The sequence below is a fragment of the Ailuropoda melanoleuca genome, chromosome 9, assembly GCF_002007445.2.
Source record: "Ailuropoda melanoleuca isolate Jingjing chromosome 9, ASM200744v2, whole genome shotgun sequence".
NCBI classification, from domain to species: Eukaryota; Metazoa; Chordata; class Mammalia; order Carnivora; family Ursidae; genus Ailuropoda; species Ailuropoda melanoleuca.
In genome coordinates, this window is record NC_048226.1 from 23711406 (window position 1) to 23726755 (window position 15350).

Here is a 15350-nt window from a genome sequence, read left to right on the forward strand (position 1 = left end):
CTGTTGGGGGCATATATATTTAAAATTGTCATATCCACTTGTTGGATACATCCTTTAAGAATAATATAGTGACCTTTGTGTCTCTAACTATAGTCTTTAGTTTAAAATACAATCTGTCTGATATGAGAATTCCTACCCCAGCTTTCTTTTGAGGTCCATTGGTGTGAAGGATGGTATTCCATCCCTTTACTTTCAGTCTGAATGTATCGTTAGGTTCAAAATGAATCTCCTGTAGACAGAAAATGGATGGGTCATGTCTTTTTGTCCAATCTGCAACCCTGTGGTGCTTTATGGGAGAATTTAGGCCATTTACATTGAGACTGTTTATTGAGAGATATGATTTTAATGATGCCATGTTGCCTGTACAGTGTTTGTTTCTATCAATTGTGACTTTCCGTTCTGTATCACTCCTGTGGCATTTTTACCTTTATAGAACCCCCCTTAATATCTCCTCTAGGGCTGGTTTCATGGTTACAAAATTAGTCAATGACCAGCGATTCTGGAAGGTCTTCATTTCTCCATCCATTCTGAATGACAGCCTTGCTAGATAAAGATCCTTGGCTGCATGTTTTTCTCTGAAAGAGCTTTAAAAATGCCCCCCAACCCTTTCTCTCATTCCAGGTCTGTGTAGACAGGTTTGACATAATTCTGATACCTTTGCCTTGGTACATGAGAAATTTCTTTGCCCTGGTCCCTTTCAATACTGTATCCTTGGATCTAATATTTGCAAATTGCACTATGACATGACATGGCATAAGTTTGTCATGGTTGAGCTTGGGAGGGGTCCTCTCTACTTCATGAACACAAATGTTTGTTTACCTTACTAGATTAAGTAAGTTTTCAGCTACAGTTTGTTCAAATATCTCTTCTAGACCTCTGTTTTTCTCCACCCCCTCGGGGATGCCGATGATTCTGACATTGGAATGTTTCATTGAGTCAGTAATCTCCCGTAACCTACATTCATGAGTGTGGATTTTTTTAAGTCCAGATTATATTTTAGTTTTCTCTTCTGCTAACCCAGCCTCCAATTCACTGATTTGTTCTTCTGCCTCATTCACCCTGGCTGTCAGAGCCTCTAGTTTTGACTGCATTTGGCTCATAGAATTTTCAATTTCTGCCTGATTCGCTCTCATTTCCACACTTAGAGATTCTATATTCTCATTAACATTTTCATTAATACTTTTTTCAAGTCTACACATCATCTTGACCATTGTTACTCTGAATTCCATTTCTGATAATTTGATTATATCCATATCCATTAGGTCTGTGGCAGAAGCCACAGACTCGTTGTCTTTTCTTTGCTGGGGGGGATTTCTCCTTCTCATCATTCTGATGAGGAGAGGTTGAGAGGTTGTCCAGAGCTCAAATTATTGACTGGGCCAGGCCGTGTGCCTTTGTTTTATAGGGATCTTAGGGATGTGGGCTTCTTGATTTTTCAGCCTGCCTTCTGGGGGAGGGGACTGCCACGCTGATACTCAGGCAACCCTGTTTGGGTAGAGTCTCCGTGTCCCCTGCGAGCAGGATGGGGGTGGGCACACTGTGAGCCGGTCCTCCAGGCTTTTGTTCTCTGGCGGCTTTCCCTGGCAGTTTGCTGTGACTCTTCTGAGAGTCAGAGCAGCAGTGGCCAAATCTCATCCCCTGTCTTAGAACAGAGGGATCGTGGACCATTCTCCACTGATGTTCTGGGCACTTCAACTGCATTTCTGTTGGTGCTGCTCAACCCAGCAGTGTCCCAGGATATGTGCCCATACCCAGCATCCCAGCCCTCACTACCAGGGCCAGCCCATCTCTGTCCTTTGTGTTTCTAACACCACCAGCTGCTAGCCACCAGCCGCTAGCCGCCAGCTGCCCCCACATGCTCCCAGAGCTCCCAGTCTCAGTCTGTTCCAGTGAGCACACCGGAGCTCTGGTTTTCAGTCTTGTGGAGTACGTTCCCCAGCTCATGGTCTCAGTCTGCTCTCTCGCGGGTGCCGGTCCATGAGTCTGCCCACTCCCCCATGCAGGTGGCTACTGCTTCCCGGTTCCCAAACTTGGCAACTCCCTCCCACTTCCGTTTATCTTCCGATATCTGTGCATGGTTTCACAGCTCCCCACTTCATACCTCAATACTCAGTGCTGGAGATGTTCATTTGTAGAGATCCAGATGTACCTTCCTGTGTCTCATGATGATTCTGTGGATGTTCAGGTTGGTCTGGTACCTATTCAACTCGACTCAGGGGACCAGCTGAAAAAGGGGTCCCCTACTCCTCACCATCTTAACTCCCTGCATCTGTTCATTGTTTACTTATTTTGGATATTAATCCCTTATCAGGTATATGATTTGCAAGAATATTTTACCGTTCAGTAGGTTGCTTTTTCATTTTGTTGATGGTTTCCTTTGCTGTGCAAAACCTTTTTAGTTTGATGTAGTCCCACTTATTTGTTTTGGCTTCTGTTTCCTTTGCTTTTGGTATCAAATCCAGAAATTCATCTGCAAGATTCATGTCAAGGAGTTTACCTCTTATGTTTTATTCTAGAAGTTTCATGATTTCAGGTCTTACATTCTTGTCTTCAACCCATTTTAAGTTAAATTTTGTGTGTGATATAAGATAGTAGTCCAGTTTCCTTTTTTGCATGTGGCTGTCCAGTTTTCCCAACACCATTGAAGATACTGTCCTTTCCCCCATTGTACATTATTGGCTACTTTGTCATAAATTAATTACCCATACCATATATTATTTCTTGGCTCTCTATTCTGTTATGGAATTCTCTCTAGATTTTACCTCATTTTTAAAAACTGCAATTAATTAGGTTTTCCTATTAATACTGATTATAATTTGACTTTATCAGAGGTGCATATTTTCCTACTTTGTTAAGGCCTAGTGGCCACTAGCAAGAACTTACAGTTACAGTCATCACCAGAAAGACAGAAGCTGAGACATGAATGATAGCTGATGCATGAATGACAATAACTGTCAATCACAGAGCCTTCTGTGGCTGTGCTGAAAGTATCTTTTGGGTTATCACATTTATTCCCCAATACAACCCTTGAGACAGGAACTCTCATTCCTGTTGTCAAAAAGGAAATTGAAACTCAAGGGAGGCTCATGTAACAGAACCATGCTTGGAGATCTTCCTCTAAGCAGCCTGAGGTGAACTCTGAAGATGGTTCACTATTCACTCAACCCAGAAAACTCTACAAAATCATGCAGATCAAGAGGTTCAAATCTTCGTGTTCACTTCTTTTATTGTTTTTAAAAATTAGGTTCAATTAGCCAACATAAACTATATCATGAGTTTTCAATGTCATAGTAACTTTTTAACTTGTATTTTTTCACACCTATATTTTTATAGATACATACTTTATTGTAGTCCTTTTTTCAATATTCAACTTTACCTTTATATATATATACAAGTTTTACTTTTCTTATAATGTTGGGACATAGCGTCTTCTAACACAGACCAAAATATACCCAGGAACAACTGAAACACCCTGTTTTGTCCACACTTCATGTTCACTTTAAGAACACATGTGAAAGTGTCCAGGCCATCAAGGGTATGGGTATCCGAAAAGCCACCAAGTATCTGAAAGACATCGCTTTGCAGAAGCAGTGTGTGCCATTCCAGTGCTACAATGGTGGAGTTGGTAGGTGTGCCCAGGCCAAATAGTTGGACTGGACACATGGTCAGTGGCCCAAGAAGAGTATTGAATTTTTACTGCACATGTTTAAAAATGCAGAGTGTAAAGCTGAACTTAAAGGTTTAGATGTAGATTTTCTGGTCATTGAGCACATCCAGGTGAACAAATCCCCCAAGATGTGGCATAGCACTTACAGGGCTCATTGTTGGATTAGCCCATACATGAGCTCTCCCTGCCATGTTGAGATGATCTTCACTGAAAAAGAGCAGACTGTTTCTAAACCAGAAGAAGAGGTTGCACAGAAGAAAAAGATATACCAGAAGAAACTGAAGAAACAAAAACTTATGCCCTGGGAGTAAATTCAGCATAGAATAAATGCAATAAATAAATAAATAAATAAAAATAAAAAGAAGAAGAAGAAGAGAGAAGAAAAGAAACATAGTTGAATTCAGGAACCCTGTCCCCAAAGCCTTGACTTAATGATGGGAAGCCTTGCTTCTTTCCAGGGACTCTAGCAAGTACCTTGATGTAATGGATTTCCCTCTAGGGTGGGGAAGAGTTCCTACTTTATGGTGCCAAATTAGTGAGTCTCTACTCTCATGAAACTTATAAACTTGTTAGTCTAAAGATACAGAATTTATCCAAAATATTAACTATTGTCAGGGAAAAAAGATGGCAGAGGAGTAGGGGACTTTTTTCAGCTGGTCACCTGCATCAAGCTGGATATCTACCAGATCATCCTGAACACCCACGAAATCAGCCCAAGACATAGAAAGATACAGTTGGATCTCTACAAATGAACATCTCCAGTGCTGAGTATTAAGGTACAAAGCAGGGAGCTGTGAATCCACCCACAGATATCAGAAGATAAATGGAAGAAGGAGGGAGTCGCTGTGCTAGGGCGCTGGAAAACAGTAGCCACCTACATTGGGGAGCAGGGGGGATTTGCAGACTGGTACCTGCAAGAAAGCAGACTGAGACCCGGATCCTGGGAACACACATGCAAACAGACTGAAAACTGGAGCTCCAGAGCATGCATGAACCACACTGAAACAGGGAGCTCAGGAGCATGCATGGGAACAGGAGGCAGCAGGTGGTGTTAGAAGCACAAAGGACAGAGATGTACCAGCCCTGGGAGCGAGGGCTGGGAGAGTGGCTGTGGGGCACACAACCTGGATGCTACAGGGTCTTTAGCAGCATAGACAGAAACAAAGTTAAAGTGGCCAGGAGAGTTCAGTGGAGAGCTGACCGCGATCTCTCTATTCTCAGACAGAGGCTAGGATACACCCACTGCTGCTCTGACTCTCAGAAGAGTCACAGAAAACTGCCAGGGAAAGCTGCCAGAGAACAAAAGCCCAGAAATACCGGTTAGTATTGTGCCCATCCCAGCCCCCGGGGATGGGGCAAATCTACCCAAAGAGGGTTGCCTGAGTATCAGTGTGGCAGGCCCCTCCCCCAGAAGGCAGGCTGAAAAATCAAGAAGCCCAAGTCCCTAAGGTCCCTATAAAACAAGTGCACATTGCCTGGGTCCTGTTCAATAATTTGGGCTCTGTGCATCCCCGCAACCTCTCCTCATCAGAATGACAAGGAAGAGGAATCTCCAGCAAAGAAAGGAGAAAGAAACTATGGCCTCTGCCACAGAACTGATGGATATGGATATAACCAAATTGTCAGAAATGGAGTTCAGAGTAACAATGGTCAAGATGATGTGTAGTCTTGAAAAAATATTAAGGAAAATATTAATGAGAATATAGAATCTCTAAGGGCAGAAATGAGAGCAAATCTGGCAGAAATTAAAGATGCTATGGATCAAATGCAGTCTAAACTAGATGCTCTGACAGCCAAGGTAAATGAGGCAGAAGAACAAATTAGTGAATTGTAAGATGGGATGATAGAAAAGAAGGAAAAAGTGGGAACTTGGTTCAAAAAAATCCAATCTCAAGAATGTAGATTATGGGAGATTACTGACTCAATGAAACGTTCCAATGTCAGGATCATCAGCATCCTTGAGGGCATAGAGAAAGAGAGAGGTCTAGAAGAGAAATTTCAACAAATTGTAGTTGAGAACTTCCCTAATCTGGCAAAGGAAACAAGCATTCACATCCAAGAGGCAGAGAAGACCCCTCCCAAGATCAATGAGAACTGACCAACTCCACGTCACATAATAGTGCAATTCACAAATATTAGATCCAAGGATACAATCTTGAAAGCAGCCGGGGGAAGAGAGAACCTCACCTAAAGAGAGAAGAACATCAGAATAACATCAGACCTGTCTACAGAGACCTGGCAAGCCAGGAAAAGCTGGGAAGGCATATTCAGAGCACTAAGTGAGAAGAACATGCAGGCAAGGATACTTTATCTAGTAAGGCTGTCATTCAGAATGGATGGAGAGACAAGGACCTTCTAAGACTGGCAGAAACTGAAAAAATATGTGACCACCATGCCAGCCTGAAAAGAAATACTAAGGGGGGTTTCTATAAAAGTAAAAAGACCCCAAGAGTGATACAGAACAGAAATTTACAGAGAAAATCTACAGAAAAAAGGATTTCACAGGCAAAATGACAACATTAAAATCATATCTCCCAATAATCACTCTCAATATGAATGGCCTACATCCTCCCATAAAATGCCACAGGGTTGCAGATTAGATAAAGACATGACCCATCCATTTACTGCCTACAAGAGATTCATTTTGAACCTAAAGCTACATCCAGACTGAAAGTGAAGGGATGGAGAACAATTTTTCATGCCAATGGACCTCAAAAGAAAGCTGGGGTAGCAATTCTCAAATCAGACAGATTAGATTTTAAGCTAAAGACTGTAGTTAGAGATACAGAATGATGCTATATTATTCTTAAAGGGTGTATCCAAAAGAGGATCTATGGATTATAAATATCTATGCCCCCAACAGGGGAGCAGCTAGATACACAAGCCAACTCTTAAACAGAATAAAGAGACATATAGATAATAATACGTTACTTGTAGGGAAACTCAACACTTCACTCTGAGCAATAGACAGATCATCTAAGTAGAAAATCAACAAAGAAACATGAGCTTTGAATGGCATACTGGACCAGAAGGACCTCATAGATATATACAGGACACTAAACCCTAGAACAACAGAATACTCATTCTTTTCGAATGCTCATGGAACTTTCTCCAGAATAGACCATATACTGGGTCACAAAACAAATCTCAACCAATACCAAAAGACGAGAATATTCCCTGCATATTTTCAGACCACAGTGCTTTGAATCTGTAACTCAATCACAAGGAAAAATTTGGAAGAAACTCAAGCACTTAGAAACTGAAAACCATGCTGCTTAAGATTGATTGGAAAACCAGGAAATTAAAGAAGAACTTAAGCAATTCATGGAATTCAATAAGAATAAAAACACGTTGGTCCAAAACCGATGGGACACTGCAAAGGCGGTCCTAAGGGGAAAATACATAGCCATCCATGCCTCACTCAAATGAATAGAAAAATCTAAAATTCAGTCTTTATATTCTCACCTTAAGAAGCTAGGTATGGAACAGAAGAACAGGCCTAATCCACGCACAGAAAGACAATTGATTAAAATTAGAGCAGAGATCAATGAATTGGAAAACAGAAACACAGTAGAGCAGATCAATAAAAGTAGAAGCTGGTTCTTTGAAAGAATTAATAAGATCAATAAACCACTGGCCCTACTTATTCAAAAGATTAGAGAAAGGACCCAAATTAATAAAATTATGAATGAAAGGGGAGAGGTCATGACCAACACCAAGGAAATAGAAACAATCATTAGAAACTATTAACAACAACTATATGCCAATAAATTAAACAACATGGAAGTAATGGGTGCTTCTTGGAAACCTATAAACTACCAAGACTGAAACAGGAAGAAACTGATTATCTAAACAGACCAATTAATCATGAAGGGATTGAATTAGTGATCAAAATCCTCCCCAAAAACAAGAGTCCAGGACCTGATGGATTCCCTGGGGAATTCTTCCAAACATTCAAAGAAGAAATAATACCTATTCTCCTGAGGCTGTATCAAAAAATAGAAACAGAAGGAAAGCTACCAAACTCAGTGTATGAGGCCCATATTACCTTGATCCCTAAACCAGGCAAAGACCCCATCAAGAAGGAGAATTACAGACCAATATCCCTGATGTATATGGATCCAAAATTCTCAACAAGATCCTAGGTAATAGGATCCAACAGTACATTAAAAGGTTTATCCATCACGACCAAGTGGGATTCATCCATGGGATGCAAGTGTGGTTCAACATTCACAAATCAATCAGTGTGATAGATCACATGAACAAGAAAAGACTCACAACCATATAATGCTCCCAATTGATGAAGAAAAAGCATTTGACAAAATACAGCATCCTTTCCTGATTAAAACACTTCATAGTGTAGGGATAGAGGGTATATTCCTCAATTTCATAAAAACCTTCTATGAAAACCCTACAGCAAATATTATTCTCAATGGGGAAGAGCTGAAAGCCTTTTCTTTAAAATCAGGAACATGACAAGGATGCCCACTCTCGCCATTATTATTCAACATAGTACTAGAAGTCCATACATGAACATTCAGACTCAAGGAAGAGAAATTAGGGAATCAATTCCATTTACAATAGAACCAAAAATCCTATGATGTTTCAGAATTAAGTTAACCAGAGAGGTAAAGGATCTATATTCTAGAAACTACAAATCACTACTGAAAGAGATTGAAGAAGACACAAAAAGATGAAAAAACATTCCATGCTCATGGATCAGAAGAATACACATAGTTAAAATGTCTATGCTACCCAGAGCAATCTACACTTTCAACAGCATCCTGATCAAAATGCCAATGACATTTATCAAGGAGCTGGACAAACAGCCCTTAAATTTGTGTGGAACCAGAAAGGATTTCAAACCGAGGAAGTGTTGAAAAGGAAAAACAAAGCTGGGGGTTTCACGTTGCTGGGTTTCAAGCTATAGTACAAAGCTGTGATCACACAGACACATTGGTACTGGAACAAAAACAGAAACATAGACCAATGGAACAGAATAGAGAACCCAGGGATGGACCCTCAGCTCTATGGGCAAGTAATCTTTGACAAAGCAGGAAAAAACATCCAGTGGAAAAAAGACCGTCTCTTCAATAAATAGTGCTGGAAAAATTGGACAGCTATATACAAAAGAATGAAACATGATCACTTTCTCACACCATACAAAAAGATAAACTCCAAATGGATGAAAGATGTCGATGTGAGATAGGAAGCCATCAAAATCCTGGGGGAAAACAGAGGCTGGAACCTCTTTGACATCGACCACAGCAACTTCTTTAATGACACATCTCCAAAGGCTAAAGAAGCAAAAGCAATAATGAACTTGTGAGATTTCATCCAGATAAAAAGCTTCTTCTTCTTCTTTTAATTTTTTTTGGTTTGTCTCTTTTTTTTTAATATTTTTTTACTATATTATGTTAGTCACCATACAGTACATCCCTGGTTTTTGATGTAAAGTTCGATGATTCATTATTTGCGTATAACACCCCACAGCCCCATGCAATACGTGCCCTCCTTACTACCTATCACCAGCCTATCCCATTCCCCACCCCCCTCGCCCCTGAAGTCCACAGTTTGTTTCTCAGGGTCCATAGTCTCTCATGCTTCATTGCCCTTCTGATTACCACCCCCTTATTTATCTCTTTCTTCTCCCACAGATCTTCCTAGCTCTTATGTTCCATACATGAGAGAAACCATATGGTAATTGTCTTTCTCTGCTTGACTTATTTCACTTAGCATTATCTCCTCCAGTGCTGTCCATGTTGCTGCAAATGTTGAGAAATCATTCTTTTTGATGGCTGAGTAATATTCCATTGTATATATGGACCACAGGTTCTTAATCCAGTCATCTGTTGAAGGGCATCTCAGCTCCTTCCACAATTTAGCTATTGTGGACAATGCTGCTCTGAACAGTGGGGTGTGTATGGCCCTTCTCTTCACTATGTCTGTATCAATGGGGTAAATACCCAGTAGTGCAATGGCTGGATCATAGGGTAGCTCAATTTTTAACTTTTTAAGGTTCCTCCACACTGTTTTCCAGAGTGGCTGAACCAACTTGCATTCCCACCCACAATGTAGGAGGGATCCCCTCTCTCCACATCCTCTCCAACAACTGTTGTTTCTTGCCTTGTCAATTTTTGCCATTCTAACTGGTGTAAGGTGGTATCTCAAGGTGGTTTTGATTTGAATTTCCCTGATGGCTAATGATTTTGAACATTTTTTCATGTGTCTGTTAGCCATTTGTATGTCATCATTGGTAAAGTATCTGTTCACCTCTTCTGCCCATTTTATGATTTGTTTATTTGTTTCTCACATATTGAGTTTGAGAAGTTCTTTGTAGATCTTGGATACCAGTCTTTTATCTGTAGTTATCATTTGCAAATATCTTCTCCCATTCCGTGGGCTGCCTCTTAGTTTTGTTGACTGTTTCCTTGGCTGTGCAGAAGCTTTTTTCTTGATGTAGTCCCACAAGTTCATTTTATCTTTTGTTTCTCTTGCCTTTGGAGATGTGTCATGAAAAAGTTACTGTGGCTGATGCCATAAAGGTTGCTGCCTATGCTCTCTTCTAGGATTTTGATGGATTCCTGTCTCACATCGAGGTCTTTAATCCATTTAGAGTTTATCCTTGTGTATGATGTGAGAGACTGGTCAAGTTTCATTCCTTTGCAGGTAGCTATCCAGTTTTTCCAGCACCATTTATTGAAGAGACTGTCTTTTTTCCACTGGATGTTTATTCCTGCTTTGTCAAAAATTAGTTGCCCAAAGAGCTGGGGGTCCACCTCTGGGTTCTCTATTCTGTTCCATTGGTCTATATGTCTATTTTTGTTCCAGTACCATGCTGTCTTTGTGATCACAGCTTTGTAGTACAGCTTGAAATCCGACATTATGATGCCCCCAGCTTTGTTTTCCTTTTCAACAATTGCTTGGTCATTTGGGCCTTTTCTGGTTCCATACAAATTTAAAGGCTACTTGTTCCAGTTCTTTGAAAAATGTCCTTGATATTTTGATCGGGATAGCATTGAAAGTGTAGGTTGCTCTGGAATGCACGGACATTTTAGCTATGTTAATTCTTCCGATTCATGAGCATGGAATATTTTTCCATCTTTTTGTGTCTTCTTCAATGTCTTTCAAGAGTGATTTGTAGTTTCTAGAATATAGATCCTCTACATCTCTGGTTAAGTTAATTCCAAGTTTACATATGATTTTTGGTGCTTGTAAATGGTCTGGATTCCCTAATTTCTCTTTCTTCAGTCTCATTATTCATTTATAGAAATTTAACTGATTTCTGAACATTGATTTTGTATACCATCACATTACTGAATTGCTCTATAACTTCTAATAGTTTGGGAGTGGATTCTTTTGGGTTTTCCATATAGAGTATCTTGTCATCAGCGAAGAGAGACAGTTTGACTTCTTATTTGCCAATTTGGTTAACTTTTATTCTTTTTGTTGTCTGAGTGCTGTTGCAAGGACTTCTAGTACTATGTTGAATAATAGTGGCGAGAGTGGGCATCCTTGTCGTGTTCCTGATCTTAAGGGAAAGGCTTCCAGCTTTTCCCCATTGAGAATAATGCTTGCAGTAGGCTTTTCATANGCTTTTCCCCATTGAGAATAATATTGCTGTAGGCTTTTCATAGATGGCTTTTATGAGATTGAGAAATGTACCTTCTATTCCTACACTCTGAAGGGTTTTAATCAGGAAAGGATGCTGTATTTTGCAAATGTTTTTTCTGCATCAGTTGAGAGGATCATATGGTTCCTGAGTCTTTTCTTGTTGATATGATGTTCATGCTGATCAATTTGTGAATGTTGAACCACGCTTGCATCCCAGGTATGAATCCCACTTGGTCATGATGTAAATCCTTTTAATGTACTTGTTGGATTCTATTAGCCAGGATCTTGTTGAAGATTTTGGCATCCATATTCATTAGAGAAATCGGTCTGTAATTCTCCTTTTTGAGGGGGTCTTTGCCTGGTTTGGGGATCAAGGTAATATTGGCCTCATAGAATGAGTTTGGTAGCTTTCCTTCTGTTTCTATTTTTTGAAATAGCTTTAGAGAATAGGTATTTTTTCTTCTTTGAATGATTGGTAGAATTCCCCAGGAAAACCATCCGGGTCTGGAGTTTTGTTATTTGGAAGGTTGGTTATCACTGTTTCAATCTCTTCAAAATTAATTGGCTGGTTTAAAAAATCAATTTCTTCCTGTTTCAGTCTTGGTAGTTCATGGGTTTCCAGGAAGTACTCCATCTCTTCCAGATTGCTTAATTTATTGGTGTAAAGCTGTTGATAAAAGTTTCTAATGATCCTTCCAATTTCATTGGTGTTGGTTGTGACCTCTTCCTTTTCATTCATAATTTTATTAATTTAGGTCCTTTCTCTATTCTTTTGGAGAAGTCTTGCCAGTGGTCTGTCAATTTTATTTATTCTTTAAAAAAAAACAGCTTCTAGTTCTGCTGGTCTGCTCTACTGTACTCCTAGTTTCTAATTCTTTGATCTCTGCTCTAATCTTGGTCAACTGCTTCCTCATGCATGGATTATGCCTGTCCCTCTGTTGCTGTTCCACCTTCTTGAGGTGAGAATATAGAAACTGCTTTTTAGATTTTTCTATTTTTTTGAGTGAGGCTTGGTTGGCTATGTATTTTCCCCTTAGGACTACCTTTGCAGTATCCCATAGGTTTTGGATCATTGTGTTTTCATTCTCATTGATCTCCATAATTGTTTAAATTGATTTTTGATTTCCTGGTTTATCAAATCATTCTTGAGCAGGATGGTTCTTAGTCTCCAAGTGTTTGAGTTTATTCCAAATTTTTCCATGTGGTTGAGTTCCAATTTCAAATCGTTGTGGTCTGAGAATATGCAGGGAGTAATTTCAGTCTTTTGGTATTAGTTAAGACCTGTTTTGTGTCCCAGAACATGGTCCTTCTTGAGAATGTTCCATGGGCATTAGAATAGAATGTATTCTTTGGTTGCGGGGTGTAGTGTACTATATATATCTTTGAGGTCCAACTCGTCAATATGACATTCAAAGCTCTTGTTTTTTTGTCAATTTTCTGCTTAGGTGCTTTGTCTATTTCTGATAGTGGAGTGTTGAGGTCTCCTACTATTAAAGTATTTTTTTCTATATGTCTCTTTATTCTTGTCAAGAGTTGGCTTGTGTTACTTGCTGCTCCCCTTTTGGGGGCATATATATTTATAATTGTCATATCCACTTGTTGGATACATCTTTTAAGAATAAATTAGTGCCCTTCTGTATCTCTAACTAAAGTCTTTAGTTTAAAATCCAATCTGTCTGATATGAGAATTCCTACCCCAGCTTTCTTTTGAGGTCCATTGGCATGAAAGATGTGTATTCCATCCCTTTACTTTCAATCTGAATGTAACTTTAGGTTTAAAATGAGTCTCTTGTAGACAGCAAATGAATGGGTCATGTCTTTTTATCAATCTGCAATGCTGTGGCGCTTTATGGAACCATTTAGGCCACTTACATTGAGACTGATTATTGAGAGATATGATTTTAATGATGCCATGATGCCAGTAAAGTCTTTGTTTCTATATATTGTGACTTTCTGTTCTGTATCACTCTTGGGTCCTTTTTACCTTTATAGATCTCTGTTAATATCTCCTATAGGACTGGTGCTGTGGTTATGAAATTGGTCAATGACTGGCAATTCTGGAAGGACATTAACTCTCCGTCAATTCTGAATGACAGCCTTGTTGGATAAAGGATCCTTGGCTGCATGTTTTTCTCTGAAAGAGCTTTAAAAATGCCCCCCCCAGCCCTATCTTTCATTCCAGGTCTGTGTAGACAGGTCTGATGTAATTCTGATAGCTTTGCCTTGGTGAGTGAGAAATTTCTTTGCCCTGGCTGCTTTCAATACTGTATCCTTGGATCTACTATTTGCGAATTGCACTATGACATGGCGTGGTGTAGGTTTGTCGTGGTTGAACTTGGGAGGGGTCCTCTCTGCCTCTTGGACATGGATGCTTGTTTCATTTGCTAGATTAGGGAAGTTTTCAGCTACAATTTATTCAAATATCTCTTCTGGACCTCTGTTTTTCTCCACCCCTCAGGGATGCCGATGATTCTGACATTGGAACGTTTCATTGAGTCTGTAATCTCCCGTAACCTACATTCTTGCGGTTGGATTTTTTTGATCCAAGTTTCTATTCTAACGTTCTCTTCTACTAACCCATCCTCCAATTCGCTGATACGTTCTCCTCCTCATTCACCTTGGCCGTCAGAGCATCTAATTTTGACTGCATTTGATTCATAGAATCTTTAATTTCTGCCAGATTTCCTCTCATTTCCGCCCTTAGAGATTCTATGTTCTCATTAACATTTTCATTAATACTTTTTTCAAGTCTACACATCATCTTGACCATTGTTACTCTGAACTCCATTTCTGATAATTTAGTTATATCCATATCCATTAGTTCTGTGGCAGAGGCCACAGACTCATTGTCTTTTCTTTGCTGGGGGTGATTTCTCCTTCTCGTCATTCTGATGAGGAGAGGTTGCGGGATTGTCCAGAGCCCAAATTATTGACCAGGACCCAGGCAGTGTGCACTTGTTTTATAGGGACCTTAGGGATGTGGGCTTCTTGATATTTTAGCCTGCCTTCTGGGGGAGGTGCCTGCCATGCGGAAACTCAGGCAACCCTGTTTGGGTAGAGTCTCCGTGTCCCCTGCGAGGGCGGATGGGGATGGGCATACTGTGAGCCGGTATTTCCAGGCTTTTGTTCTCTGACTGCTTTGCCTAGTGGTTTGCTGTGCCTCCTCTGAGAGTCAGAGCAGCAGTGGCCGAATCCCAGCCTGTCTCAGAACAGATGGATTACAGACTGCTGTCCACTGATGTTCTGGCCACTTTAACTCTGTTTTTGTTGGTGCCGCTCAAACCTGCAGCGTCCCTGGATGTGCGCCCCACACCCGGCATCCCAGCCCTCACTTCCAGGGCTGGCGCATCTCTGTCCTTTGTGTTTCTAGCACCGCCAGCCACCAGCCACCCCCGTGTGCTCTGAATCTCTGGCCCTCAGACTGGTGGCGCGTGGTCCCTAGCTCTTGGTCTCAGTCTGCTCTCTCGCGGGTACTGCTCCGTGCGTCTGCCCACTCCCCCGTGCAGGTGGCTACCGCTTCCCGGTGCCCAAATGTGGTGGCTCCCTCCCCCTTCCATTTATCTTCCAATTATCTGTGTGCAATTTCACGGTTCCCCTCTTCGTACCTCTATACTCATCGCTGGAGATGTTCATTTGTACAGATCCAGATTTATCTTCCTGTGTCTCAGGCTGATTTCGTGGATGTTCAGGCTGGTCTGGTACCTATCCAACTCGACTCAGGGGACCAGCTGAAAAAGGGGTCCCCTACTCCTCCACCATCTTAACTCCTCCCCAAGATAAAAAGCTTCTGCACAGCCCAGGAAACAGTCAACAAAACTAAGAGGCAGCCCACGGAATAGCAGAAGATATTTGCAAATGACACTACAGATAAAAGACTGGTATCCAAGATCTATAAAGAACTTCTCAAACTCAATACATGAGAAACTAATAATCAAATCAAAAAATGGGCAGAAGATATGAACAGACACTTTCCAATGAAGACATACATATGGCTAACAGACACATGAAAAAAATGTTCAAAATCATTAGCCATTCAGGGAAATTCAAATCAAAACCCCATTGAGAAAGC

General features: G+C 40.6%; 1 pseudogene; it reads left to right on the forward strand.

Moving 5' to 3' along the window:
• The first annotated feature begins 3144 nt into the window (after positions 1-3144).
• Positions 3145-3978, forward strand: LOC109488703 (annotated as a pseudogene).
• The last annotated feature ends 11372 nt before the right edge of the window (positions 3979-15350 follow it).